The 27,680-nt window shown below is 40.6% G+C and overlaps 1 long non-coding RNA gene across 3 annotated transcripts; it reads left to right on the forward strand.

Moving 5' to 3' along the window:
- Positions 1 to 18,976: 18,976 nt before the first annotated feature.
- LOC117244989 lies at positions 18,977 to 27,408 on the forward strand. Of its 3 annotated transcripts, XR_004499052.1 has the most exons (8): positions 18,977 to 19,087; positions 19,972 to 20,048; positions 22,871 to 22,938; positions 23,202 to 23,332; positions 23,586 to 23,732; positions 25,631 to 25,808; positions 26,537 to 26,670; positions 26,800 to 27,408. It is a non-coding gene; the product is annotated as an uncharacterized LOC117244989 (long non-coding RNA). The 3 variants fall into 3 exon arrangements; XR_004499050.1 differs by lacking the exon at positions 22,871 to 22,938 and having other exon boundaries at positions 18,978 to 19,087; XR_004499051.1 differs by lacking the exon at positions 22,871 to 22,938 and having other exon boundaries at positions 18,978 to 19,082.
- The last annotated feature ends 272 nt before the right edge of the window (positions 27,409 to 27,680 follow it).

Consider the following 27,680-nt stretch of genomic DNA (forward strand, 5'->3'; position numbering starts at 1 on the left):
TGAGGGGTCTGTGTCAGGACATGGGACCCCCATGGCCCAGCTGAGGGGTCTGTGCTGGGACATGGGACCCCCATGCAGCTTCAGGGCCCTCATGGGTTCCTTGTGTGGCAGGTGAGCTCATGGCTCCCCTGGAGCAGCTAAAGTGTCACACACGCTGCTGTAAATAGGATTGTCTAGGACTGATCTCTGTTTTCTTTCTTTTTCTTTCCAAAGAAGAGGACAAGATCAAAAGCCTTTACTCAAACAGTCAGGCTTTAATCAAATGAGGCGCTTGAGCACGTGCCTTACGTTAAGCACATAAGGATTATTGCTGATTTCAAGGAGATAAACACATGCTAAAGCAGGTACTCAGTGGACCTGGTTCATGGCAACCTCATATCCATCCCCATGTCTGTCTGTAACACAGGCTGCTTCACCCTTTTGTTTGCTTTAGAGTGAGGTGGACATGCTGTCTGATCCAAAATAAGCAGATGAAGGTATTAAAAGGCAAAAGACTTGTCACTTTCAGATCAGTTTTAATTAAAACACAGGTAAAATTTAAGCCAATAGAAAGGCTCTGTGTGACTCATGTGGGCTTTGTCATCGCATCATGGCATCTGAACAGACCCTTACCCCCTCAGAACTTCTGTGATAAGTCAGAATTTGTTTTTTCACTACTTTCTCTGCAATTTGGGAGGCACTCGCAAGGACAATATGCACAGAGGGCTGACAATGTGCACACAAAGAGCGTAACTTCCCCCCTCTCTCTTTTAATTGGTTTAAAAATTAAATGTTTCTGAGATCTTTCACTTACTGGGAGTTAGTGTATATCAGAATATAGTGTTTGCGTATTATTTATACAGTGTTCTAGGATCAGAGGTTATTGCTGCATGCAAGACAGAGTCAGCAAACTATTTTCAGGTGAATCCTCATTTCCACTTCTAAGTTTGTACATTATTTTTGTGGTTGTTTTTCTGTTAATGATACAACCAGACAATGAATCCCTGCTTCTAAAAGCAGAAATAAGTCTGGGAGAAGTCATAGGGTTAACATCCTAACTTAGAGTCTTGGTCTACCTTTAATTGAAGTGGGTGTCCTCAGCAAGTGGCTTCTCCCATTAGAAATTATTTTCTGCCAGAAATCTATATTCTGTCATACCCAATTACGCACCCTACTAATCAACAGAGAACTTGGTAGCACCCCAACATGGAGAAGTCTGCATCTGTTCTAAATCCTGCCCTTCTAAGCAGGATTATTGCCAAGCACTGCGAAGATTGCTTAGCTGGGTACAAAAGATGCTGTACCCTAGCCAAAAGAGAGAAGTAATTCTGATTTTATTTGAATGAGCCTATTTTATTGGATAGAAAAAAGTAATTGAATTATGTAAAATAAAATAAGGTTCTGTGTTTTTAAGAAAAACATCAGCAAATACTATTTCATAAAAATCTGTTGAAGAAACAGAAGGCAAGGGTCTTTGGCAGTTCAAATATCTCAGATGTTTTTATGCTTCTCTGAAAGTACTACTAGGTGTATTTTTGACTACAGTAGTAGCTTCCTATCAGCTCATTTATCAAACCTGTCAGGTGTTAAAATGTTTAAGCATATGCTTACTGTTAAGCTCTCGAGCATTAAACCCCATCCCAACAGCTTAAAGTGTTCTGTGGGACAATTCTGGCTGGTGCCTGGTCCCCATGCCAGGAGCACAGGAGTAAATTGTGATTTTGGGGTTTTTTTGGTGACATCCTCAGTATTTCCATGTTTATAGGCCACCTTGGAGGCACCAGCTCTATCTCTGAACTGGAGAAGGTTCTGAGGAAGCCCACAAGACACCAAATAGCTTCCTGGGTGAAGACAGATTAAATAGATCAGTACTTTTGGGCTTAGAAAAGAGATGGCAGTGAGACAGTGAGACAGAGGGGTGCAAAATGGAGAGGTGGGAAGGATTGTTCAAAAGTTAGTAGGTGTTGTGTGAAACAGGCAGCAGGTTTAAAATTCAACTTTCTTGTAGAATAAAAAGCCCTTGGGTGTTTTTCTACCCATCATCACAGAATCTCAGAACACAGAACATTGTGGAGGCCAGAAGTATGAGTAATTTGACCAGGAATTCAATAATGTCAAGAGCATATAGTCCACTGAGTGCAACCAGATATGCAACTGCAGATATGACTGCCAGAAATCAGGACCTGCTGGCAGCACGAGGACCTGGCTGGTCTGCAGGTGCTCCTCACGTGGGGTATATCCTGTAGCCAGGACAGGTTCTGTGATTCTACGTTTATTCTTCCAAATGGTAGGATTTTTTATTTTTTCTCATGAAAATAGCAAATCATGACTCAGTCATCCATTCCTCCTTTCCCATGTGGTTATAGGACAGTGTTGGAGAGGCTGCTACAAGGTGAAGACAACTGGTGGAAACAGCTTTTAACAATTCAGCTGAGCTGTTACTGTGCAGCCCAAACTACAGCACATTTGATGAGGTTGCCAATTGTCTCTCCCCACTGCACTGCTGCTAACAGCTCTACTTTGCTTACTGCAGGATGGGAAGCTCTTGAGTATTTTTGAAAATGAGATGGCGTTTTCTGAAACAGAGACCCTATAAATGTTGCATCTGCCTAATATGTTCCTGTGTGTGTCCTGTCGGTGTTTGAGCACTCCCTCTGTTCATGAGTCCTGTGTGTGAAAGGTGGGTGGTGAATCTCACCATGGTTTTGGTTAAGCACTGAGAGCATTTCTAACTCCTCTGTGGTTTTACCCTGTTGTTAACAAGTAAGTGGCTCTCTAGGCTGGCACTGGAGCTGGGACAGCGGTGCAGGCACGGGGGAATGGCTCTCCAGAGCTCAGCAGGGGGATGCTACACCTGCAGCAGCGCAGCAGACATTACCTGTGCCACAGTTATTCCAGGGCCCTGTTCTACTTTTCCCTTTACCATCCTGAAAGGATTAAACCCAGTGGAAATATTTCACATCTGAGACGCACTTTCTCATTATAGGAACAATTTACCAAAAAAAAAAAAAAAAAAAAAGTCTCATTCTTAAGGAATAAAAGGATCCAAGTTAGAAAAAGTATAAGTATGCCTCTGCTTGCAACAAAGTCCCTTCAATCTGCATTTAAATAAAGGTATTGACTATGTAAAACACAAGGCTGCCCAAGGAAGAACATAAATAGTGTTTGCCAGGCATAGTGTTTGATGTGGGCTTCCACATAAGGTATTGAAGGCACACATCGGTAAATCCTGAACCTGCCAACTCTTTCCTGTGCAGTGTCACTCCAGTCTAGTTAGAGTGTATTTAGAAAGTAGCTAAACACACTTTTGTGGAAATCATTAAATAACACAGCAATTCATACATTTGCAGCAGACACTTCTAATGCACATTATTAACTGAAAATAAAATCTCAGCATTTATCTTATATGTTATTTTAGCCTTAAAAAAATCAGATGCCCAGTATGACTGAGAATATAATACCTTAAAGTTTAAGACTGGTTTGTAAACACAGTCCCTAGTGTCTACTATTGATCTTTTGCTATTTTAATGCATTTTTACTGACCGACATGTCCTGTGGTAAAGAATATTGCCTAAATTAGTTATCTGATTGGTTCTTTTGATTAATGATGGGACTGTGCTTCATTACACATGACAACATGATCAGAATAATCACTGCAGCCATAGAAGTTGGGACTGGCATTTTTTATTCCTTCATTTTTAAAGTTCATTTATAAAATTATTTAATGTATACGTCCTAACTTGTAATTTATTTACATGACACTTTTTTCGATGGGAACTGTTGTACTGTGTCACAAATGGCTAAGAAAACAAGGTAAACTAGATGTACAAATCAATGTCTTCTGGCTCAAGGGGAAAAAAACATAATCAAGATTCAAGAGCTGACCTTGTCCAAAGTCCAACTTGTCACACAACAAACAGTGAGGTGCCCAACAAATCACTGGGATCAGCAGGATGTGTTCAAAAGAATGTTTAAATGATGTTATTCCTTGCTGAAGTTCTTAGCAAAACTTCAGAGATTGTGTGTTGGGGTGGAATCAGCCCAGGACTCAGAGTGCAGGGTGGGCACACTGGAGTGGGGAAGTGCCTCCCCCAGCAGCTGCTGAAGTCCCTGGGATGCAGAACAGTGTTCCTGACATCCCTTCCTGCATGGGGCCATGCCCAAGCAGCTGAGCTGCAAAGCCACACCAGGCTGCAAATGGGTCTGCAGGGTGAAGAGATTTCTTCATTAAACCCCAGAGCCAATCTGAGCAAATACTGACAACCTGAAATTGTACACCCTTAAATTCTGCAAAATTAAACCACGCTTTGTGTAGAGACCACGACCAGATGTGCTGCTCAGCATCATCTTATCCCTGTGCTATCTGCCATGGTTTATAGCACCTTCACATGCGTTGAGGTTCTTGATTGCTTTTTAGTAGGTCATTCTGGGATTGATCTGTTTGAATTTATAAGGACATGCATGCCACCTTATGTCATGTTGATGAATGATTCAAAATTTTAAATGGCAATTCAACATTTAATGTTTTGAAAAATGTTTAAATGGTGTCATGCACAGAATAAATGGCAGCTTTCATTTTCTTTCTTCAAAATTCGCTGCCAGCCTGTTTACACGATGTTGACAGACATTTTAGCGTTTGCCAGAGAAATAATGTGAGCGGTTGGATACTTGCCATAAAATGGTTTCTTCTCTGTGGCAAGTGTGGAAACAAATGTGTGCATGCACAGAACATACACACATATATATTTTTAACATATTTCCAAACAAAAAAAAAAAAAGGTTGTTTACTGTTATAACTACAGAAATGTATCTCCAAGCAGGACTAACTCCAAAAGAGGTAGGCACTCAGAGCTGGCAGGAGCCAGAGCTTGGCTGAGTCCTGACTGAGTCCAGCTCACTGTGTACAATGTCACACATTCATGGCAAAGCTCAGGAATGCCCTTGCTGGTCAGGAGCTCAACAACTTGAATTTCAACCTCAAATTTTGTTAAATTTTGCTGCAGCAACTAAAGACTGTATTTGTAACCTGGATACTTCATATGCAGATATACTCATCTTCTATCTGTCCCATCTTTATTATGTTTTGTCTCACTCTAAGACTTTATTGTACTGGTTCCATATAACTCATTATCTGCATATAAAAGTAAATGTCTATCCAGATTTAGGGCCCAATCCTTTACATACAAATGATCTCCAACTGGATCTCAGCATTACTGCAATAGCTTCTCCTTCTGGTATTGCAAGGGGCAGGCTGATCTTTGTTGTGTGCAGTAAATCTGAAACTTTAATATGCCAATAATTCCGTTTCCATGGAATAACTATGGATCTAGGGTGTTGCACTGAATCCATTTTAGCTTGTGTTTAGATGCTTATTTTGTGACCAACATTTGATAATTGTGCTGGCATACCAAGTTTTTGTTTCCTGGGAAGGGATTGCTATTGTGTGAAATATGTTTAACCATGGTTAAACATACTTTGACTTCTCATAGAACTGGTTCCAGCTGCAAAAAAGCTGTTTGGTGTTACCTTTGCATGTAGGTGACTGAAACATTAATGTTTCTTTTATGAAAGCAATTCTGAATGATGGATTGATATACAGAGTTTATGATTCTTGTACTCCAGGTTTGTTTTGTTACCAGCACATTAGAAATTGTGACCAGTCAACAAAATGTCAGCATTTCAGGGCCTTCCAAATCAGGGCCTGTCTCAAAAGCAGTTGCAAACTACTGAATGGGTCACTGAGTTTTAATATTAGATGTATATGAAATATTAGAGGACATTGAAGGTTTCACACTGTACTTAAAAAGTAAATTTTTAATTGGTACATGCATAAACAGAAGAGAAAGTACTTTTTTTCTCTTGGAATTGATGAATATGTTATATGTAGAGCATGGAGCTTTCCTTCCAGATAAGGAATTGATGCATTTATATATTCAGGAGCTGTTGTTTATCAATACAAGCAGATAATTGGTTACCCTACTCAAATATCTCTGTGTGTGTATATGTGTGCTACTTAAAAGTTTACCAATGGACACAGTACTTTTAGGAGCTTATTGTATGGCAATGCAACTTTTTATGCATTATAGGATTAGAGCATGTGAAATTGATGCTGGATATGCAAATTTTATTTCAATCTGATTAAATGAATGGAGATTTGCCCAATGCAATCAATTGAAATATTCAAAAACTTTGTGTTGAACTTGAAGGAAATTATCATCTTGTGGCTGCCAAACCCTTGAAACAACTTTGCATTTGCAATAATATTTTCCTATTTAGCATTAAAAAACACACACACACACACACACACATATATATATATATAGTGTTTTTATAATGAATTAAGATTAGTCCATAAGGAGAAGCTTGTTAGAACTGGAAATGCAACAGTCTCCACTGCCTAGGTATGTTAAATGTTGGATGAAGTGTATTAGAGTGGTTTTACTCATATTGTATGTTTTCTTACAAAAAGAAATGCAAAGGCATCTATACTATTTTATCACTTTATTATTTGTTTATTTTCCTTAAAAATAAAATGACTTGATTTAAGTACGTGATGCTATTTACTTGTATTTTAAAGCCTCGCATAAGATTATACAGCAGATTGAAATGCATACTTATGTCTGTTTCTTTCATTGGACAGCTATGCTAAAGCAAATAAAATCAAACACATACATTCCCTCTCAGTGGTTTACAAACTGTAAGTGATGGGAGGAAAAACCTGCAGCCATTCCACTGAATTCTATTATTGACAACAGCAGAAGCAAAAAAATTAGAAAACAAATCCCTTTTTAAATAAAATGAAGTAAAAGACCTACATTGCTTGGAGGAAATGCTAATTGAAAATACCTTGCTAATGCTAGCTAGTCACAGGAAGGAAACATTAAGTTATTATTTTTAATAATGTTTACAAGTATATCCAGCCATTTCCAGCCAGTGAAAAATGTTAGCCTTGGTAAAATGTGGCAGTGCTACTTTTCACTGGTGATGCTGCTCATCTTCTCTCTGATAGCAATCATTAATTTTATTTTTTAACCCAGTCTTCAAATGAAGACAGATGAGCAGGAGAGTTTTAAATGCAAGCTGCTTATGTTCAGAAAAATGGCTGCGAGATTACAGATCACTGTGCCTGAGCTGAGTCCAGCGCCTGTTTGGAAAGAAAAAAACAAACAAGCATTAGGTGAGCAACAAACAGGCAGAGCCCAAGAGTGTGTGTGTGTGTTTGTGTGTGTGTGTGTGTGTTTGTGTGTTTGTGTGTGTGTATTTGTGTGTTTGTGTGTGTGTGTGTGTTTGTGTGTGTGTTTGTGTGTGTTTGTGTGTGTGTGTGTGTGTGTTTGTGTGTTTGTGTGTGTGTATTTGTGTGTTTGTGTGTGTGTGTGTGTTTGTGTGTGTGTGTGTTTTTCTGTGTATGTTTGTGTGTGTGTGTTTCTGTGTGTGTGTATTTGTGTTTGTGTGTGTTTGTGTATTTGTGTGTGTTTGTGTGTGTGTGTTTGTGTGTGTTTGTGTCTGTGTATGTTTGTGTGTGTGTGTTTGTGTGTCTGTGTGTGTGTATTGTGTGTGAGTGAGAGGAGGAGTAGAGTGTGTAGAGATCCCCACCTGTCTTTTGGGATCTCAGGGGATCACAGGGAGCGAGAGGTAAAAGAGTCCTGCACAATGGTACAGCAATCCAATTCATTTCCTAATTGCTATGGAGACCCACAGATCTGATTATTGCTAATTGCTCTTGATAATTTTAATGTTACATTTTAACATCTATTTTTCATTAGTACCAGCAGGATTGTTAGAGACCAGAGTGTGCAATGTATCACATCACTGGTACCATCATCCTGAAGCCTTTTATTTGTCCTTTTAGCAGCACCAGTGTCGTCTTCTTTAGTCAAGTGTCAATGAGCACAATGTAGTTTCTACATCTTTTAAGCTGTGATTTTTAGTATCTGACAGCTTTACCTAGGTTATTTCCTACCACAGACACACTGGATTTGTCCTCATGTTCCCAGTGCTCACAAGACTGGAGTTTTTAGACTTGGTCCTGCTCACAGTGACCTCATGTCTGGTTATTCAGGGACACCTTGTACTTTGGGAAAGGAAGAGTTGACTTGGGCAGTGTATCAGTAACAAAAGGTAGTTAAAAGTCTCCTCATTTAGTGTAGTAGAGTTGATTGTGTCCCACACTGTCCATGCACTGCCTTGGACAGACCTCCCAAACACCCTCCTTTCTGTGTCCCCACAGGTCACCAAACCCCACCAGCCCAACTTGCCTGTCCCTCTGTTGCTCAGGACAGAACTACGCTGTCACATTGAAGGGAGATCCTTCAAATAAGATAAAAGTCCAAAACTGATTAGATCAAGGCAGAACTTTCCCATGAAAGGATGGAAGGGCAGATCTGAGAGTAGCTCAGCTCAGGTACAGGAGTCTGGTACCTGCAGTCAGGGAGAGCAGTCCCTGAAGCTCCTCTAACGTGCAATTTCTGATCAGTTTTTGTAAGGAGCTCTGCTGGCTCAGAGTTTGAGCAAAGACAGCATTGAAAATGCCTCCCCTACACTTCAGGGTTTTCTGCCAGCCCAACTGCTCCTGGGGAGTGACCTTGTCTCTAGGAATTAGGCCTTTCGTTACAGTCCCTTGTAAGGAGTTGAGAGAGGATTAATTGGTTCGCTCACCGCAGTTTCTGGAAGTATCTCACATTTTTCAGTGGAAGATGACTCTGGAAGTACTTTCCTACAGTGAAACAAATCCCTGCCAAAATAAAATGATGAATCCTGAATATTACTGGCAGTGTTTCATGCCAATTTTTGAACAGTTCGTTTCTATCTGCACCTCCGTTGCACACGTTCGGTGAGTTTAATGCCCAGCTGTCAGTGTTTTCCTCCTGAGCTGACCATCAGGATGGGAAGCAGGTGCAAGTGTCCTGAGCTCCCCCAGACCTCACATGGGAGGCATGAACTGGGCTCAGCAGAACACCACCACCCTGCCAGGGCAGATGTGAGTCTGCATCTGAGACTGAGGGTGGCTCCTGTGAGAAAATGCTTAGAGGGGGAAGTAACATTTTGCAGCAAAGGTGAAATGTTACTTTAAGACTTTTTTTTCTCTACAGTCACAGCACCTGTAACTGGGAGATCAAAAAAAAATTCTTCAAGGGAAAAATTTTTTTCAAGAATTACCGGAATAGCCTCATCCTTGTGGTGGGATTACATCCCCATCCACACCTGGCAGAGAGTGAGCAGACACCCTGCTGACCCAGGTGAGGTTTGGTTGTCCTGATACTCAAGGCGGGAGATGTTTTGCCCTTGGCAGTGAGGAGGAAAGGCGTTGCTGCCCTTCCTGGGGCCAGCAGCAGCCAAAGGAAGTGTTTTGGTGCTTGCCCTTGAAAGGCTGCAACACCTGAGAGATATCTGGAAGCTTTCAGGATCTTCTGTGTTAGCTATGGGAGCGAATCAAATAACCCATGGATATTTAACTCCTGTACTAACTCTCTTTCCACACTTAGCTGAAAGGGGGTTGTTTGGTGCAAAACCAGCCCTTGAAAGGTGAAAGCAACTTCTGGATGATGGCAGGTCCTGGGTGGTGGCGGTGGCTCTCTTGCATTTCTCACAAGGTGAATGCAGAGGTAGAGTGAAAGCTGGAGAGTGGTGGGAGGTAGCTGAGAGCTAACAAAGGCCTTCAAAGTAAGAGTGATGTTAGAGGGTGTCAGGAGGCAGAAGGTGCCAGCTGCCTGACAAAAGAAATATCATTACTCACTATTAAAGAACACTCCAGATGCTTGATATAGTCATGGGTGTTCTTCTGAAAATTTTTTTAGCAAAGCTCCTAGCCTGCCTACAGTATTGTTTTCTGGAGTCCAGGCCAAAATCTGTGAGCTTTTGTTCAAGCAAATAGACCATGAATCTCATGAGTAAGAAGCAGTCTTACTGTCTAATGCTGCAGAGTGGTGGTTGCCTCTTCAAAAATACTAAAATCCTCTTCACACTGCCTTATTCCTCCGGGACATCATTACTAACAGGGACAGATTGTGCAGATCCTGTCTCAGCAGTCCAGGGTGGGATGAACATTTGCTCTAGGCACTCTCCAGTGTTTCTGCATCATAGATCTCTCTCCATCTCCACTCTCTTCGTGCCTTTATAACGAGCTAATGGACAACTGTTACTCATGCCTAGAGATGTGTCTGTATCAAGAAAAATGAAAGCGTGAAAAAATGAAAAAGTTCATCTGTTAACTTTCATTGGCAGAAATGTTATAGAGGACTGTACTCAAACTGCAGGACTCTTCCCAGACTTTACAAGCACAGGGGTGATTGAAACAGAATAGGAAAAAAATGGTGTTAAAACAGGACTGCTGAAATTAAACAGGTTGAAAGTTGTCTGGCAGCTCCAAATACAGCAGAGAAGTATAGCCCTAGAGTGCAGCAAATTTAATCTTTGAACAGGTTTATTGTTTTATCAGGTTTTTGTTTAAGAAGGGTTTCATTATATATAACATTGAGATAAATTTTTACATAGCAGATTTATTCAACAGGTTTATCCTTTTAACAGCCCTCATTGTATTTCAGCAGTTGGTGCGTGGGGTCTTATACATCAAGCAAGTTTATTACTTTATCAAGTATGAATTTTAAGAAGTTTTCCTAATAATAGAAGATGTGTGGAGATTTATAGGCGGCACATTGTTCTATTCAGTGTTTGAGCTGTTTTACCTAATGTAAGCTACATCGTAGCTACATGACAATGCTGCTCCAAATGCTGGTAATTGTGCTGTAACTCATACTATCTTCCCACCACTGTAATAGATCTCACTTTGCTGTCCCAGTGTTTTAAAAACCCTTAAAAGTCCAAGTACAACTACCCTGACTAAATTGTCTCTGTAAATTAGAAGAACAAAGTGAGGGAAAAAGCAGTATTGACATTAGTAAGTAAAAGGATTGTGCTGAGCTGTTTTGATAAAAATTCAGCACTTCTGGACTGCAGGAATTACAAATTCTCCAAAATGGGATGGAGAACTTGCTTTGGCATCTGTGATAGGGAATTAGCAGTGTTTGGTGTCATCATAAATTTTTGATCCAAGGGTTTTCTTCCAAAAATATCCATTACTGATTATTCAATCCGGAAATCAGTTTTGGAAGTTACATTTTCCAGAGGGAAAGGCATGAAAATTCAGGCAGCTGTCCCTGATTTGTGGCTCTTGCTAAGGAAAGTAATTAAAGGATATTTGGGGTTTATGGCTTTTTTTAGGATTGTTTTAATCTTTCTGCTTCTGTTTGAAAGGAGAAAAGTAATATTAAAAAAAAAAAAATCCTTGGAGATGTAAAGTCAGTTCCCTATAAATGTTATTATTATTTTTGTACTTTAACAGCATGCAATTCAAATCAAGCTGTATCTCACAGATTTGTTCTAATGGCAAAAGAAAGGTCTATCACAAATTTCTTCATGTTGTGAAGTATCAATTAATTTGTAGAGCTGATGTGTTCAGTGTTTGCTGATGAAATGTTTTCTTATCAGAAAATGCTGATTCATCAAAACCAGCCTGCTTATAGATAGAAGTTAATTTAAATTTATTTGTCTCAGAAATACTGGGGGAGATCTGAATTTTAGTTGAATGACAACCTGTGTGTCTGTAGTTTAGGTTAAAGTGATTTTTTTTGGTAGAAATCTAAAATAATTTAAACAGAAATTAAGTGCTTCACAATGAATAGATGGTTTGTTTTGTACTGGGTCATTTTTCTTTTTATTTCACATTTTGATTCATTAATACATTCGAGAGTTTGAATTTTCATCATGGCTTTGGACATAACATTTTTTGTACCTCACATTTTTACAGGTGAGAGGAGTTTTCCTCCTAGCCCTTCAGGAACAAAAGTACAAAAATACTATTCCATGGCAAAATATACACTGCAGATTTATATTATGATGCAAATAATCTGAAAATTTGATCCTTGCCTCTAACAGGTCCTGTTTTCCTGACACCTTTGCTCACATGAGGAATTCTGACCCAAGGAAAGCCATTTGTGTGGTTATGGGCTACATCCAGCAATTTGTGTTCCTTGGCATGTTTACTTCCAAATATTTTGTCCTGCTGCTCCCACATTAAAACTTTTCTGATCAATGGGATGCTGCCATCTAAAATGTGAAAATTATTGGACTTTTTTATTTGAGCAGGGAACATTAGCCATGTCCTAGTTTAGACATGGCTATATTTGTACTTATAAAACCCTTCTTGTGAACACAGGAATTAGTTCAACGTGATAGCTCTAATAAAATAGGTGTACTTCTATGCAGTAATCACATAGCTCTTTTCAGTGGTTCTAGTATAGAAGTTCTTACTTTTAAAGACTAATTTGATTGACATCTACTTGATATTCTGTGATGACTTTGACATATAGTATATCTGGTTGACAGGTGCGTTGGGTGTACTCTACAGATATAGATAGACTTTAAAAATGTATTTTCTAGAGGTAATTGTATGGTTTAGATAAAATCTGCAGTTCCTCCCAATGTAACTGTTATAACTGGCAGCTCTCAGCTCATGAAATATTCTAGTTTAAGACCACTTAAAAAAAGAGACTGACACTTTGGATGAACAGATAAATTCAGTGAGCGTTTTGTCACTGCCTTTAGTGTGGCCAGGAGCTGTGGCAGATCTCCTGCTTCGACAGGACTTTGTTAGACAAGGAATTGGCACTTTACCTTGCTCCTGCTTCCCAAACATTGCTGGGCTGTGCCCTGGGCTTTCCTCCTTCCCAACTGTGTGTAGCTTGTCTTTATAGCACTCCCAGTGGGACAAAACCACTTTTTGTTTATGTTAACTTGATTCCACTGGCATCACTGGGGTTATTTTTCATTTCAAACACATACATTGGCACAATAAATAAGTTGAATTTCTGTAGTATCTTTAGTGAGAGGTTGGGAGGAAGATGTTAAAGGGAGATGTTAAGTATTTCCCTGTTAAGTATTGTTTCTAAATGATGAAGCTTTTGGAGCCAGGAGTTTGATATTTGTGATGAACATTTATTTCACACTTCAAGAAAGGCCTGAGTAGGTTCATGTTAAATTGTGGGGTTTTTTTGCTGAATCTCATGCTTGTAGTTTAACAGGCAGGTTTGAGGATGACAAGCACTGTCCTTCCTTTATCAGACTGCTGCCAATCCAACTCTGCTGAGTTCTAGTGTGGTGTTGATGCCTTTGGGCCTGCACTGTTTCCTGATAATTTGTGTTTTTCCTCTCCCTGAACCATCATAACTACTGGTGCCTTCCTTGAAAGTTTTGATGTGTCTAATGCAGTTGAGGGTCTGGCACGGTGGCTCTGCCACGAGAGGTGTTGTGGTGCAAAGTTACAGCAGCACTGGCAGGCAGGCACTGTCTCTCCTCTGTTCCTGCATAACCTTCCTTCTCCCACACTCCTCAATTGTTCTATGGAGATGATCCATTAAGAATCACAATAAAGCATGAACGTTTGAATAACCTTTGAAATTATTGACAAATCGGCCCCAATGGACTGCCTTGGAGCCTAATGTAGAAGGAAGAGATCGATGACAATGCTGCAGAGACAGGATCCAGGCTGCACAAGCAAGGGGATATATGATTTTTGCATGCTGCCACTGGAGCACAGACATAGCAGGAATGATGTACTCTTTGAGTGGACCTGCTTTTCTTCCCATGTCCTTTTTGCAGGTGGGCTTCACCAGCTGCCTTCTCACAGCACGGCCTGGCTTCATCAGGAACTTTGGAAGAAGTGACAAGCTGAAGCCACCAAGGGCTATAACCCAGTGAGGACTTAACATGAGCTTGAAGCTTATGTTGTGTGAACTTGGAAACTCCAATGTCCCTTCTCATCTCTGAAATTTCACCCACCACAGAAGGAATTCACTCCAAACCCTTGTGTGATCCCTGCTGCCATCACATAGAAGTGTCTATAATCTAAAACATCAGTTCAGCCGCAAACTAGCCTCAAATTATCTCCAGTTTTCAACTACAGAAGATGTAGTTTGGTCAGAATCTCAAAAGAAATCCGTTTTAAAACCCAAGTCATCACTGTCTGAGTCAAGTTCATGTTACTTTTCTTCCTTCCATTCTCATGAGAACTGAGACCTTGAGTTAGCCATTCCCATAGGAGTCCTGGCTGTTGGCAGGGGTTGGCACAAGGGTTCACGTTGCTCCAGTTTTTCTGGGCCACCCAGGAGGTTTGGTGTGCACACACTTGAAAGGTAGGTAACAAAGTTAAGTTGTTAATGGCTGTTACACCTTATTCTATAGGAAAAGCGCTATTTAACAGAGTTTATTCATAAAGCTGAGATGTTTGGTGGACTAATGCTCCTGTACTCCACTTTTTATTCTTTTACCAGATATGTGTCCCACCCAGGCCTGTTTGGCACAACAGTGACCTCTAAAGGCTCGTTAGATTAATGATGTCCCCAGGGCTGTCTGGCTTTAATTCTTACTTAAAGGTAGATGTGTGGCTCTGTATCAGGTATTACCCCCTTCATGCTGAGCACATCTTTAGAAAGGTCAACTCTTTGTAGGATCTGAAAGCCTGCTCCTTTTCCCTTGTGCTGTATAAAGGCACCTGACCTTTCAGTGATCCTAATTTCTTTTCCTTTCCTCTTCTCTCCACCCTCCCTCCAGCCTATTATTTATTGAAGTGGAAAGGACTTCACCACCCCCCCCCCCCCTTTTTAATTTTTTTCCCAAATATTTTCTAAAATAAGTGACCAAAACCAGTGATGACACAAGCAAAAATCCAGGCTACCTTGATATTTCACCAAGAACCTCCTCTTTTCAGGGCAATCCCACTGTGCAAAATTTGGAGCTGTGGATATGGTTGTGCTCTGTCTTGCACTGGGAGACCCTATGTTACTTTTAGTTGATGAGTGCATTTAAATGTAAGGTATGTATGTTTGGGGGGTTTTCACCTTAAAATGTGCTTTCCACTAACACCACGATATTGGTGTTTTATTGGGCTGGTTAAAGATGGGAAGAAGAAGGAGTAAAGCCCAGGGGAAGAGGCAAGAGAGGATAATGGGTTAGTGAGGGTTGAAATAAAGCAGAGGAAGCAGAGTGTAAATATGAGCAAAGGGGCAAAGTGAGAAAGGGGACAGTGAAGACCTGGGGGAAATAGGAAAGCCTTGAGTAATTGCAGTATTTTAAAGACAGCTGCAATGGGCAGGAGGCAAAAGCTGAAACAAAACCTGTGATCCTACCTAGACACCTTAATTATCACTGCAGTTTTGCAGCTGGGGGTTGTACACATCTCCTGTTCAACTGACTTGCTGTCCTTTCCCCAAACCACTTCACCCCTCTTTCTAAAGGGGAAGTTTTCTAGTTTAACAGTTATATTTTTTTTTTTAATTGAAAAGTGACATGATTTTGGCAAACTTGTTTTCTGTCAGCAAGGAGCTGGTTAGCTCTTTGGTTGGTTCCATTCCCTGGGAATTATCACTAATTGATTTTTTTTTTTTTTTTTGTTCAAATCACTACACTCCAGGGGCTTGTCTTTCTTGCTAAAATAAGACTAAAAGCAGCTGCAGTTGGAGGTGGTATCCCTGCCTGGGCTGTTCAATTCTTAGACTTTTATCATGAACATCTTTGCCCTTTTTGTACGGTCCTGATGGCATTCTTTGCTTTAGAGTTTTTCTCCCAAAGGGTTGGTCTCTCCCACTCAGCTGGGGATTTACTGCTTGTTTCTCTATGGAGCTGGCTTCATCTGGGATTAATAAAAAGGTCTTTTAATTCAGTTTGGCCAACTCCAGCACAGAGTGATTGAGAGGAGCACATTATAGATAAAATTATTTTGTTTTGGACCTCACAAGAGCACCCTTTTGCCCAGGTTTGGAACTCAGAACAATGAGATTCTGCTGGAGATTTATCACGTGCCTGGTGACAAGGAGCTGGAAAATTATCTAATATTACTCAAAAAGAGTGCACAACGCATGCAAAGCTGTTCAGAAACAATATTAGCCAGACTCATTATTAAAAACCTTCTAGAATTCAAAGTGTGACTGTAGACAAAAACTTAGCTTGAGGGGATGGGAAGGAAATGAAACACCCTGTGCTTTAAAGGATTCATACAAAAATGTTGTGAAGGAGAGCTATAGCTCCAGTTTACAGGAATAAAACCAAAATAAAACTGAGAGACATGAGGAAGACAATGCTGTTCAAATTGCTGAGCAAAGGGTCTGAGGAGTGGGTTCATGTCCTGGCCATCCCCAGAGAGAGACACAAGGTCCCCAGGAGCACCGAGGGTCCCCCTCGGTGGTGGCAGCCGTGTGTGGGGACAAAAGCAGAGCAGTGGCTGCTGGAGCTGGCACAGGGAGCCTGCAGGGAAGGGAAGGAGCGAGGCCACCCCTGCCCAAGGGCTCTGGAGGTGTCAGGTTTGCCTCTGCTTGATTAGCACTCCCTGTGACCAGGGGATGTACCTCACTCTGTTTATGTTTTTGGTTCTTATAATGAAAATGAGATCCCTCGTGTAGCCCTCTGCCATTTTGCACGTCAGAATGAAAGTATATATGCTCATTGTGGGTATTAGTGTCTCAGCTTAATGACAGAAGCCTCGGACAAATAAATCCTAGTGCCATGGAGGATTTTCCTAATGAAACTGGAGTACAATACTGTTTACATAATGTCCTTTAGACTCTATTCAAAACAGCAAATGCTGGACGTCGCCGTTATCCACCGACACCAGCTAATACAGGCAGAAATGAAAATGTAATGCAAAGTGGCAGCTCCTTTTAACTTTTCTCCAAGTCTCTCTTGTGGCTCTGAGCACCCCCTCTGAACTTTTTCCCTCCTGGGCACCGGGATTTTTTATATGTTGGTTTTTGGTTGGCTTTTTTTTTTTTTTTTTCCCCATTAATATATTGACATTCCAGCCCTTGGAACAAGGTCTTCACTCCTTTTCTCATTTCGAGATCTTGTTTTGGGAGAGCTCTAACACCTGTCCACTGATCGCCTGCCAGTCTGCATCTGTGCCCAGCTGACAGAGCTGTCTGCTTTGACTAATGATGTGATTGATGGACAAAATAAGGAAGAACACACAAAAAAACATTTCTGTCTGGTCTGGTGTGTCAGCAAGCCTTCATCAAGTGGCTGCTGAAGGTATATTTTGCTGCATGCCTCATTACACAGTAATGGCATTCCCAGGCAAAGCTGTTTCTTTTCATGACACAAGACAGCAGGCAGCTTTATGGACTCTGGGCCTATCGAGCCTGGAGGAGAGAAGCACTAAAGAGTGGTCATTTCCAAAAGTGCCTCAAGTTGCTTTTTTGTTGTCATGAATTTAATATGAATCAACACAATATGAAATGAGCATGAGGAATTTTAGTGACTAGTCATTTTTTTAAGACTGCTGTCTAAACAGCCATCAAGGAAAAAAAAACCAAAACATTTTCTTCTACCAAACCTGTTGCAAAAAGAAGTCATCTGTCAATTTTATTACATTAAAAAAGTACAGAGAGGTATATAGTCCAAACAAATCCTTCAGTGCTTCAGTGCTAAACATGTGGAAAATACCACACATGTAAAGTAAAAAAAAAAAAAAAGGCAGGTGACTGGCAGAGTGAATGGAGTATTTAATAACCAAGGTTTAAATGGCTCTGTGTTCGAAGAAGGCTCTTGTGCAGTTCATATATCATGTTGGGGACTGCCTGCTTCAGGAAACACGACAATTAAGTGATAGTCATTAGGCACCAGGGCACGGGGCTGTGGAAGGGTGGCCACGAAAGCCCAGCACACCCTTCACTGCAGCAAGGGAGGGGCAGGACTGATGCAAGAGGGAAAGAGGTGGGAGCTTCCTCCCCTGCACACAGCATCAGCCTCCATTTTCCTCCTCTGCTCAAAGTTGTGCCATTCACATCTATCCTCCATCCTTCCCACAGCTCCTTTTCACTCGGTGTCTCCCTCCTTTTACTTCCCTTGGAGTTTTTGCATTTTGAAATACTTAATTTCATCCATGAAAAGAACCAGGAAATTAGTTATGCTTGTTCACAAAAAAAAAAAAAAAAATTGGATTGTTTTCCTGTTCCTAATACAAGAGGTCTTTTACCATTGGCTATCTGGGATAATTTGTGAATTTAATGAGTTGTGATTAGTTAAGAAATTGTTCTACATGTAATAAATACTACACACTAAATTAAAAAATGTACATGAGTTCTTTATACCCACTTAAAGAGAGAAAAACATCGATGTAAATTCTTGTTATGACAAATGTAAAAGATAATCTTTTAAAGTGCATTTAATTTACTGTAATAGTAAGAACCACTTTATCGATGCCTAAGAGAACAGAAAAAATGAATACAGGATAATTCAAAGCAAATAAATAGCATGATTAAATTCAGTATGGCACTTACTTACAGACACAATCACGTTACCTCTACATACCAGTTGAAAGAATAATAACAGAATACCATTTTTGATTCAAGAATAAAAGGCTTCTGCATAGATGTGAATAACTAGGCAGGCTGTTAAGCTGCTTTCTCTAGTCTTGGTTTTAAATAAGACAAATCCAGGCTCAAGGGAAGAAGAAATTCTGTTGATTGAAAAGTTTAAACAAAGTAATTATTCTATCAAAGGCAGTAGGGGAGCTAAGTACCACGAAATATCAAACACCTGCAGGTTTCCAAGAAGTTCTCTGCTGAAAACCAGAAGCAGCTGGGTGGAGGAGAGGCCATTTTATCAGTAACCAATGGGTTTCTGTGCTCCACTGACCTTGAAGTCAATACCAGTGCCAAGAGCTCACTGTCTGCTGTTTCTTCTTGCATTATTGGTTTGAGAACCATAAAAATGTCAGAGATTTACTATAAATCACAATTCAGTGGGGTTTTGTTGTCTTGGTTCATTTTTTTTGCTTTAGCTGAGCCTGACTATATTCATTTGTGAATTGAGGGCAAGTAGTTAGCAGAATTTGTCTCGTTGCCTTTTCCAGGGAGCTTTGCTGTATCTCTAAGAGGGAGTTTTGTGTTTCTGTGCTAATTTGGCATCGCTGGTGGGTGGGGCTGGGTGGGGGTAGCTGGTAGGAGCTGTGGTGCTCCCACAGTGGGCTCTGGTGTGAGCCCAGACAGGACAAATGGCGTTTTTCTTATCTCCCTTGCTGCTTTTTTTTTAATCACTCGGATTCAGCTTCTGCTTTGGTAAGGTAGACATTCAATTTTTTTGGCCTGTTTTCCCTGAAGTTGTTGTGTGTGTCAAATTTGTCATGGTTTAATGGCTTACTGTATTTCCCTGCACTGGAACCACTAAACACATTTTCATTTAAGTTGGGATCTTTAAAGAATGATCATCTTATCCATCTGTTCAGAAAGCACGAAGACACAAATCTGGGTCAGAAAAGAGACTTGGAAAAATCCCCTGTACTCAATCAGTTTCTGGCAAGTGAATTTGTCTCATGACTTCAAGAGCTGGTGGAAAAAGAGAAAATTTAGCTGCAAAAATATTGTTATCAGCTCTTTGCTTGGAGCCATGGCAAACAGGTTTCCAGTTTTGTAGATGGTAGCAGAGAAACTCAAAAGGATATTTAACCTTAGGTTATTTTCTTTAATCTTAGAAGAACCAGCCACCCGTTAACATGCCTATATATATATATATATTTATATATAGGAACATACAATCTTTTCTTTCCTAATCAGGTTTGTGTATCTCTCTTGATTGATTTTTCTTTTTTCCTGAATCTTTAATAATTTTTCTTCATGGTTTCTGCATCCTGTCCAGGCTTTTCTTTCTGTTCTCTGTACATGATACAGTAGTTAAAGCCCACGGCTCTGGAAGAAATCTGCTTATTTCTTCATTGTTTCTGACAGGGGTGGGGGAAAAGCCTCTGAAGATCAGATGGCTTAATTAAGTGTCATTTGGATTGGAGGGTGGGGGGGTGCAGGGAGTACATTTGAGGTTTTGGAACTGTTTTATGAGAATGTACTTATATAGGGATCATCTGTACACAAAGAAAAGCAGGTTTTGTCCTTGCCTGCTTTTTGAACCCAGGTCCAGGAGTGGAATCCATAACTCATTGAATATCTGTTACAGGTTCAGTGTTTTCTGGGATGAGCACCTTACTGCAGGGCAGTTTCTAGTGACTGAAGTGGGGATTTGACACACACCAGGTATTTGAGTGGGGTGTTGTTGGCCTGTGCTGCTGAGGTTGAATTGTGCTCCTTGCTCCTGCTGGAATCACCAGGAACCTTTGAACTCATCCCAGAACACCTGGCCCCTTGGGAAAACCTTTTGGTTCTGAAAAGCTGATATCGATGTTTGTAATATTTGGTTTTGTTGAAGGCATTGTGAGATCTTATCAATTGTTATTTATCAATATTGGTTGTTATTGATAGTGTTAGTGTTAATTAGCACAGAGGAGCCAGATTGAAGCGACAAAGGCCGGACACAATTCCTGCTGGGGAAGGGAGAGAGGTGGTGCTGCACAAGTGGGATGGAATTGTTCCTTGGGGAAAGACAGAACTCTTTCCTTTGAAGAGATGACACACAAGGTCTTGGGCAGGCATTTGGCTCAGGCCACGCTTTCCACTCCCCTTTCTCCCTGCTCACTTTGGGTGTGGTCCTGTGGAAGCTCCTCTGAAACACAGAGCAAGGCATTTCTGTGAGCCACCACCCCTGCCTTGCGTGGCAAACTGCGGTGGCAGCAGGGATGGCACACACAGCAGTGGTGATGGTCTTTGTTCTGGGAAAAAAACACCAAAAATATTCAATAAACCATGGATTGCAGGACTAGAATGCTGCAGACATGTCAAAGCCTGGAAAGTTTAATGGAAAATCTTACATTCTTGTTGATTATTAACATGAGGACATTTTTCCACTTAAAAAGGAGAAAAACTAATTATTAGTTCTTGAGTGCTCTGTGACCACTGATCTTTATAGAGTGCTATGATGACTGGAGCTGTGTGAATAACTGATGTTTCCGTTCCTTGGCAATACTAAATGTGGATAAATAGCTCAGTCAAATGAATTTTTTTTTTCTTCTGCTTCTTTACTGTTAACTTTTATTTCTTTTTGTGCCTTTTGAAACAGAATGGAAGAAAATGTCAGAGAAAACTTAAGTTTAAAATACTTCAGTATTCTCAGATTTTTGTTTTTTTACTGTCACTGTGCTCTTAGCAGTGCAAATAATGCAGTGAAATGGAAGCAAATTTCTAGCTGTTTTCATTTTTGGTTTTGTTGGATTTTTTTTTAACTTGAGAGAAGGTTTTTCATAGAATAATTTTGTTTATATTTAGTGACAGTACCTTGCATATGGAAGTCCTTAAGATGTGAGATTAAGAGCCTAACAGCTAAACCAAATATAACCAGTTTTAATCTTCTGGTGTTCACAAGAGGGGAAGAATCCTTCTCCTTGTTAGCATCTCCCTCAGGTTGTAAGGCTGATAGGGAGCTTAAGAGCCCCACTCAGTGACCCCTCAGACCAAGCTGCTGTGTGTATTTGTGACCAAGGAGAGATTCTCCACCACCACAGGCGTTTCCTCCTCATTTATGCTGCATTACTTTGTCCCTGCAGAGTTTTGGGTGTGGGTCTGCACATCCAAAGCAGAGAGCTCCAGTGCATTTTGAGCACACCTTTGCCCCTTAAATGTGTCCAGCAAAGGACAAAGTGGAGGAGCTGTGCTGTCCATCAGTTCACAATCTGCTAGTGTGAAATGCACGGTGAATATACCCTGTATTGTATTAAATGTTATCTGCATATGCAATACATCAGGAGAATGCCGTGTATAATGCAGCCACCATATGTCATATAAAATAAAAATGAAGAGGGTATATGAGCAAATACTGTAGAGCATATGGCAATATGAATATTAACCTCAATCTATAAATAGCTTCTGAAGTATCTGTTTTAAAACAGGGAAAGAAACTTAACATAATAGCAATTGAGTAGAAATTGGGCATCTTTTAAAGTTCTTGATGTCAAGGAGGCAAAATACCATTTCAATACTTAGATTTAATATGTACTTCACACAGAAATAAATCATGTAATATTTTCATGGCAGGCATAGAATTTTATGATTTTTATGACGATCATGGAATTGGGATTCATATTTTATAGATAGCACTAATAACAAAGAAAATGCATGTGAGAAAAGGTCTTAAGGAGGGAGGAATGGCAGTGAAGTCACAGAAAGGAATGGAAAACTTAAAGTAATTAGGCATTTTTTATAGGTTTGGGCTTTGTATTCAGAATAGCTTTTGGTACATTAACAAGCCAAGCACATTGATTTTAAATGTTTAAAATGGAGAACAATAAATTACTCGGTTTCTGATTGCACAGTAAGAATGATTTAGTGGTTTTGGAGGTAATGTAACATGTGTTTGATCTGAAGGGTGGTTTGTCCATACACAGGGTTTGTACATGGTGACCATTAACCAGTGTCTAGTTCTCTTGCCACCTGATCCCCTGAAAGACAGAACAGTGTAACACACTTGGGTCTCTACAGCTTGCTCCTTGCATTCCCTATTAGTGAATGCACCAAAACCTAATCTCATATGGAGAGACTCTTGTTAACGATGCCTTGTCAGCCAGCATTACCCCAAGGAAAACAGTATTTCCTTCTATCTGGGATGCTCTGAAGGGAGGGCAGAGAGCACAGTGAATTTATGCCCTAAGCAAAATTAAAAGATGAACCTTGGTTATCTTGAGCTTCCCTGGCATATGGGGCAGCCTTAAAGCAGGGACAACAGACAACAGTTTTACCAAGCAGCTTAATTGGGATGTTCTGCCAGCACAATGTGGGGACTTGAATTCGATGCCCACCTTTGTTTATCAGGGGACTTGGGTTTCCTGCTTCCTTAGATATGCAGTACAGATTTGGTTATACTGGGGTACCACAAGGGAAATGTTCCACATCTTTCATATGGAAACTGCTCTGGCTTTCACCCAGGCTTAGGTTCCATTCTGTTTACCATATTCTGCTTTCTTTGCGAGTGGTGCTGCCATGTGAATACGAGTCTGGCTGGCTGTGGCTTCCCAAAGGGTGACTCCAGTCCTCATGGGTAATTTTCAGCTTAATTACTTCTCATTTGAGTAGAGGGTCCCAACTAGCTGGAGGAAAAGCAGTCTGTAAGGAGAATGGAAACTGCTTGGGGAAGAAAGGGGAACAGTGCAGTAGGAAGAGAGGGAAATCTGTTTCTGTTATAGAGGACATGAGGTGCTCAGGAAGGAAGGCCCTGGCTGTGGGAGTATTCAGCTTCTGCCTTGAAGCAGCCAAGGTGCAGTGCCTGCCAAGAAAATGAAAAAGGATATTTTCTTTTACTAGGAATTAGCCCAGTCGGTGTTTTCATTGCTGAGGGGGCACAGGATAATGCTGCTATCAGCTTCGTTATTTACTTCATCTCTGGCTCACTCAGCAGCTGCTTCCTTGAATCAACATGTCCCTACCAAATTATGGTAAGGTTTTTTTACTTAATTTGTGAAACAAGCCAAAAGTCTTTTAAGATAAGGAATGGATTGCAAGGGCAGACTGATTTGGGGGCAGTTTTACCAGCATTTCATAGAGTAGAAACCATAAGGAGATGACCCTTTGAGCTGGCATGGATTTTCTAAAGACCAGGATGCGTGTGAAGAGCTCAGTCCATGCCCCTGTCCTGGGATGCAGCACTAAGAAATGCAGTGCTGTTATTGATGTGGTACTTTCTTACAGAATACATAAGAATTTATCCTAGGAGACCTTCCAGCTGTCACCTAACAAGAAAAATTTTAAAAGCAGCAGCTCCTTCCCTTCATCCTGATGGCAGACCAGCAAAAGCAAATACTGGCAACACTGGTAGCAGTGGGGAACATTTCTGCTGTAAGTATTTCAATTTCTGCCACCTTATCTCAGGTGTCTGGACTGGTGCTGGCCTTAGGCATGGAAAATGTGCTTTGTGAGGGTGAATTACAGCATCACCTGTACACAAACCATATTGCAAATGCAGAGGGGCAGGTGCCAAAGTGAAGCTTGTGCTTTATCACATAGTCTGTGGGTGTGCTTTCCCTGCTGTCACTGCCTGGGGTTTGTAAGCTGTGCATTAAAGACCTGTGGCTTGGGAATCAGCTTGGCCCAGCTAGATTTCCCTGGGAATTTGAACTGTGGTTTGTAGAACACAGGAGGCCAAAGGTAGATGCATACTGGTTTGTTTTTTGTTTTTTTTTTTTTTAAAGATTACTACTAGCCCTGAACAAACCTGAGCCACCCTCTGTCACAGGTGAAGCTTTTAGAGGAGAAACCATCCTGCTGAGGGCCATGGCAGGGTGACCCTGCTGCTGGCTGCTCACCTGGCAGGAGTCACTCCTAAAAACCTTGTGATACTCTAGCATTGCTGATTTTCCATATTATTAGGACATGGTGGTCCCAAAAGGCTTGCAATGCCTATAGGTTTTACCTCTCTAAGTGCATATTCATCTGATTGAGCTGGTAGCATGCTCTGACAGTGTGTCTGTCACTCTTCCCCTCAGCTACTCAGTTCATTGGGGTCTGCTGCTGGGGCATTTCATGTCATACTCTGTAATATCTGCCAGCAAGATAAGGAAAGAAGGAATCTACAAAATATCTGAATTTTACCTTTACCTTCTAAATTATCCTCATTTTTTAGCTCCAGCTGGGATGCTTTGGTCCAACCATGTTTTGCTTTCCACCAGGTTAATAACAGTTAGCAGAAATAATACAGCAGAGCAGGCTTCTCATAGCAGTTGTCATTACTAGCAAGCATAGTAAAGAAAAATAATTGACTAGCAAAAGGTTTGATAACTCGGAGTTTTATGCTTCTCAGAAATGACTCATTCCCATATGCATCCTCCAAACTGCATTCTGCATGCTGAACTCGCCATAACCTGCTCTTAGAGAGGCTCTTCTCTCACATTCCCATTTTGGCATTAGAAGCAATAAAAGTAACAGCAGCTTTGAAGAGTATGTAAATGTATAATGGCTTTCCAAAGCGGATTGATAATTACTTATTGCACTAAATAATCCTAGAAGTGTGTTAGAGGAGGAATGTGAGAAGAACGAATGAACTTACATAAGTAGAGAAATCTATGCATCCCTTCTGCTGTCTGATTCATTTAAACAGTCTTATTACAGTATCAGTGTGGAGGGGAGATAATGAAGGCTGTCTTATGTTGTTATATCTTTTTTCCAGCTTGTTTTATTTTAAGAAATGCAATGGTAGCTCTGGGTGGAGTTAGCAGTCACCACTGCCACTAGAATGTAGCATTTACTTCACTCTGCATAACGTGGAGTGTACAGCAAACATGTTAAATGTAAAAAGTTTAATTTTTGTGAAGTAATTATTTAGTATCTTGATGGTGATAGAGTTTTGTTATTTTGAAAAATATTTCCTTTTGTATATTTTCCTAAAAAATAAGCTTTCAGCTGGCACCAAGTAGATTAATTTGACCTTTTTAAAGCTAATTTCCAAGAATTACCTCCTCTTTTAAGCTAAATTATTTTGTAAATAAAAAGGTGTGACACAAGAGCATAGGAAGCAATTGAGCTTTATTCATCAATGCCTGTCTCTTGAAATCAGTCAGCACAGCAGAGCTTGATACTTGTGTTAGAGGACAGGTAGTGACGTATTGCTGGCCACTTTTTCCTTTCTTGCTTCTTAGTTTTTTGGGGTTTTTTAAAGTACTTTTTGGAAGTCGACTTTTCTGCAGGTAGCTTTTAATTTAATGGGAAAGAAATAACGCTTGTTCTTTCTCCATTCACAGTGAACATGAGCTGGTATGAAGGACTTGTTTTGGTATCCACTGCAGGATACTGGGAAAGTGGGATTTCCAGAGGTGCTGAAAGACATGTGAAAAGAGGGGGTTCAGGTTGCATCCAGCTGAAATTCAAGTCTTCAAACTGATGCAGCTGCAAACATCCCTTTAAACCTTCAGCCGAGTTGTGAGTAATTGAACACTAATTGTTACTTGAGATGCACAGAGTGGCACTGAGAATGTGAGTCGTTCCCCCTCTGATGGTTGGGTTTGAGCTGAGTTTTCGTGCCAACAGTGGGGGCACCCAGGGCTTGAGCAGCAGCTATTTCTGAAACAGGGCCATGGTGGGGAACAAGGCCTGGATGTTGCAGAGGGGGAAAGTGCACGTCTCTTTTTCAATGTAATTTATTTTTATTTCCATCTGTGATCACAGTTTTTTGCCCTCGGTGAAATCTTGGGACCGGGAACCTTATCCCTGGTGTAGGTGAAAGATGATGCAATGCTGACACACTTTGTGCCTCCTCGTGTTCCTGTGTCCCACCTTCAACTCTGGCAGAGGGGTTATTGTGCCAGGCATGTGCAGAAATATTCACTTCATTTAACCACTTAAGGGAGCAGTGATTTTGCAGCTGATATTTCAAATCTCATCTATTTGTCCACTCTCACTGAGGAGGGTTAAAAGAACTACTTACTTGTCACAGAATCCATGACAAATTCATTGATATTGAATATATTTCAATTAGCAAAATTAACTGGAAACATTTAACATTAATTGGTCAGTGAGGTTCTTTTTGTTTTTTGTTTGTTGTTTGTTTTTTTTTTAATGCCTATCTCTCCCTTCTGGAAAAGAATGTTTGCTTGCTTGCTTTCCCAACAAAAATCCCATGGAAAATATTTGGAAATATCTTGTTTTAGGGCTAAAATCCTTGGAAGAAACAAGCTAGAATTACACCTTCTCTGCGAAATAGCAGCAATTAGGGCAGATGCCCTCCTCTAACTCTGAGCCAGGCAGCCTGGGTGACAAATATGTCAAATTAATACATCACCAGGTATGAAAGCGCAGTTAGAATTTGACTGAGGTACTTCCAGCCTGAAAAAGAGAACGATTTATCAATGCAAACTTAATAACATCTATTTGAATCTAACTAAAAATCAATATTTCATTACCAAATTGTTAGTGAGAATGAAGAAAAATTGCGGAAGTCGGGCAGTTTGGTGGAAGAGAAGCATCAGGAGTTCAATGTGAAGACGGGATGATTCATGAGGCCAAGCTGGTGGAAGGGTGAAGGAGGACGAATGCAGAAAACTTGGAGGGCCCTCTCTCTGGTGACCTTGGCAGCAAAAGGGAAAAAAAATACCAGAAAATGAAAGTGACTGTCAACTCCCAACAGGGATGGATCACACCATAAATCAAGCATAGCCCTGAGAGAGAGGAGAGGGGCTTAGGGTGGGGGGCAAGCGTGGCAGAGGAAACCGTTGGGTAATTTAACTCTTTGAACCTTGCATGCCTTTTATTCGTAGTTTAGTGGAGTTGGTAAAACATATGTGAGTCCCTTCCCTTTGCAGTGGTTTACATAAAAGTGTGTCAGGGGCAGATAGATGGCGAAACATTGCTTTCCATTGGCTGGGATTTAGAGTACAGTACCAATAAGTATTTCCTTCAGCCCAGGAAAAGAGAAAAATGAGAGACTGAGGCTCCTGTGACACATAACTAAATCAGTTGGTTGGGAGGCCTAATCCAGGAGAGACTTTTTGGTGATTTGCAGGGGGAAAAATATAGATTTAAGGACATTAGTATTTCTATTACTGAAATAATCTATTGATCCAAACAGCAAGCAAAAAAATCACTCCTTTAAGCCTGAAATACAAAGGAAACAGAAGGTCTCTTGGCTTTTTTTAACTTTTAATATTTGTTTAGTTCTTGAAATCTGTTGTCTGACAGAAGTGAAGGAGGTGACTACCACAGAGGGGGAGGTGATTGCCACAGAGGGGCTTGTAACTGTCATCTGGCAGGAGTGGAAGGGGATTTGCAGGAAATGTGAATATTACCTCTCTCAAT

This window comes from Parus major, chromosome 11, assembly GCF_001522545.3.
Source record: "Parus major isolate Abel chromosome 11, Parus_major1.1, whole genome shotgun sequence".
NCBI classification, from domain to species: domain Eukaryota; kingdom Metazoa; phylum Chordata; class Aves; order Passeriformes; family Paridae; genus Parus; species Parus major.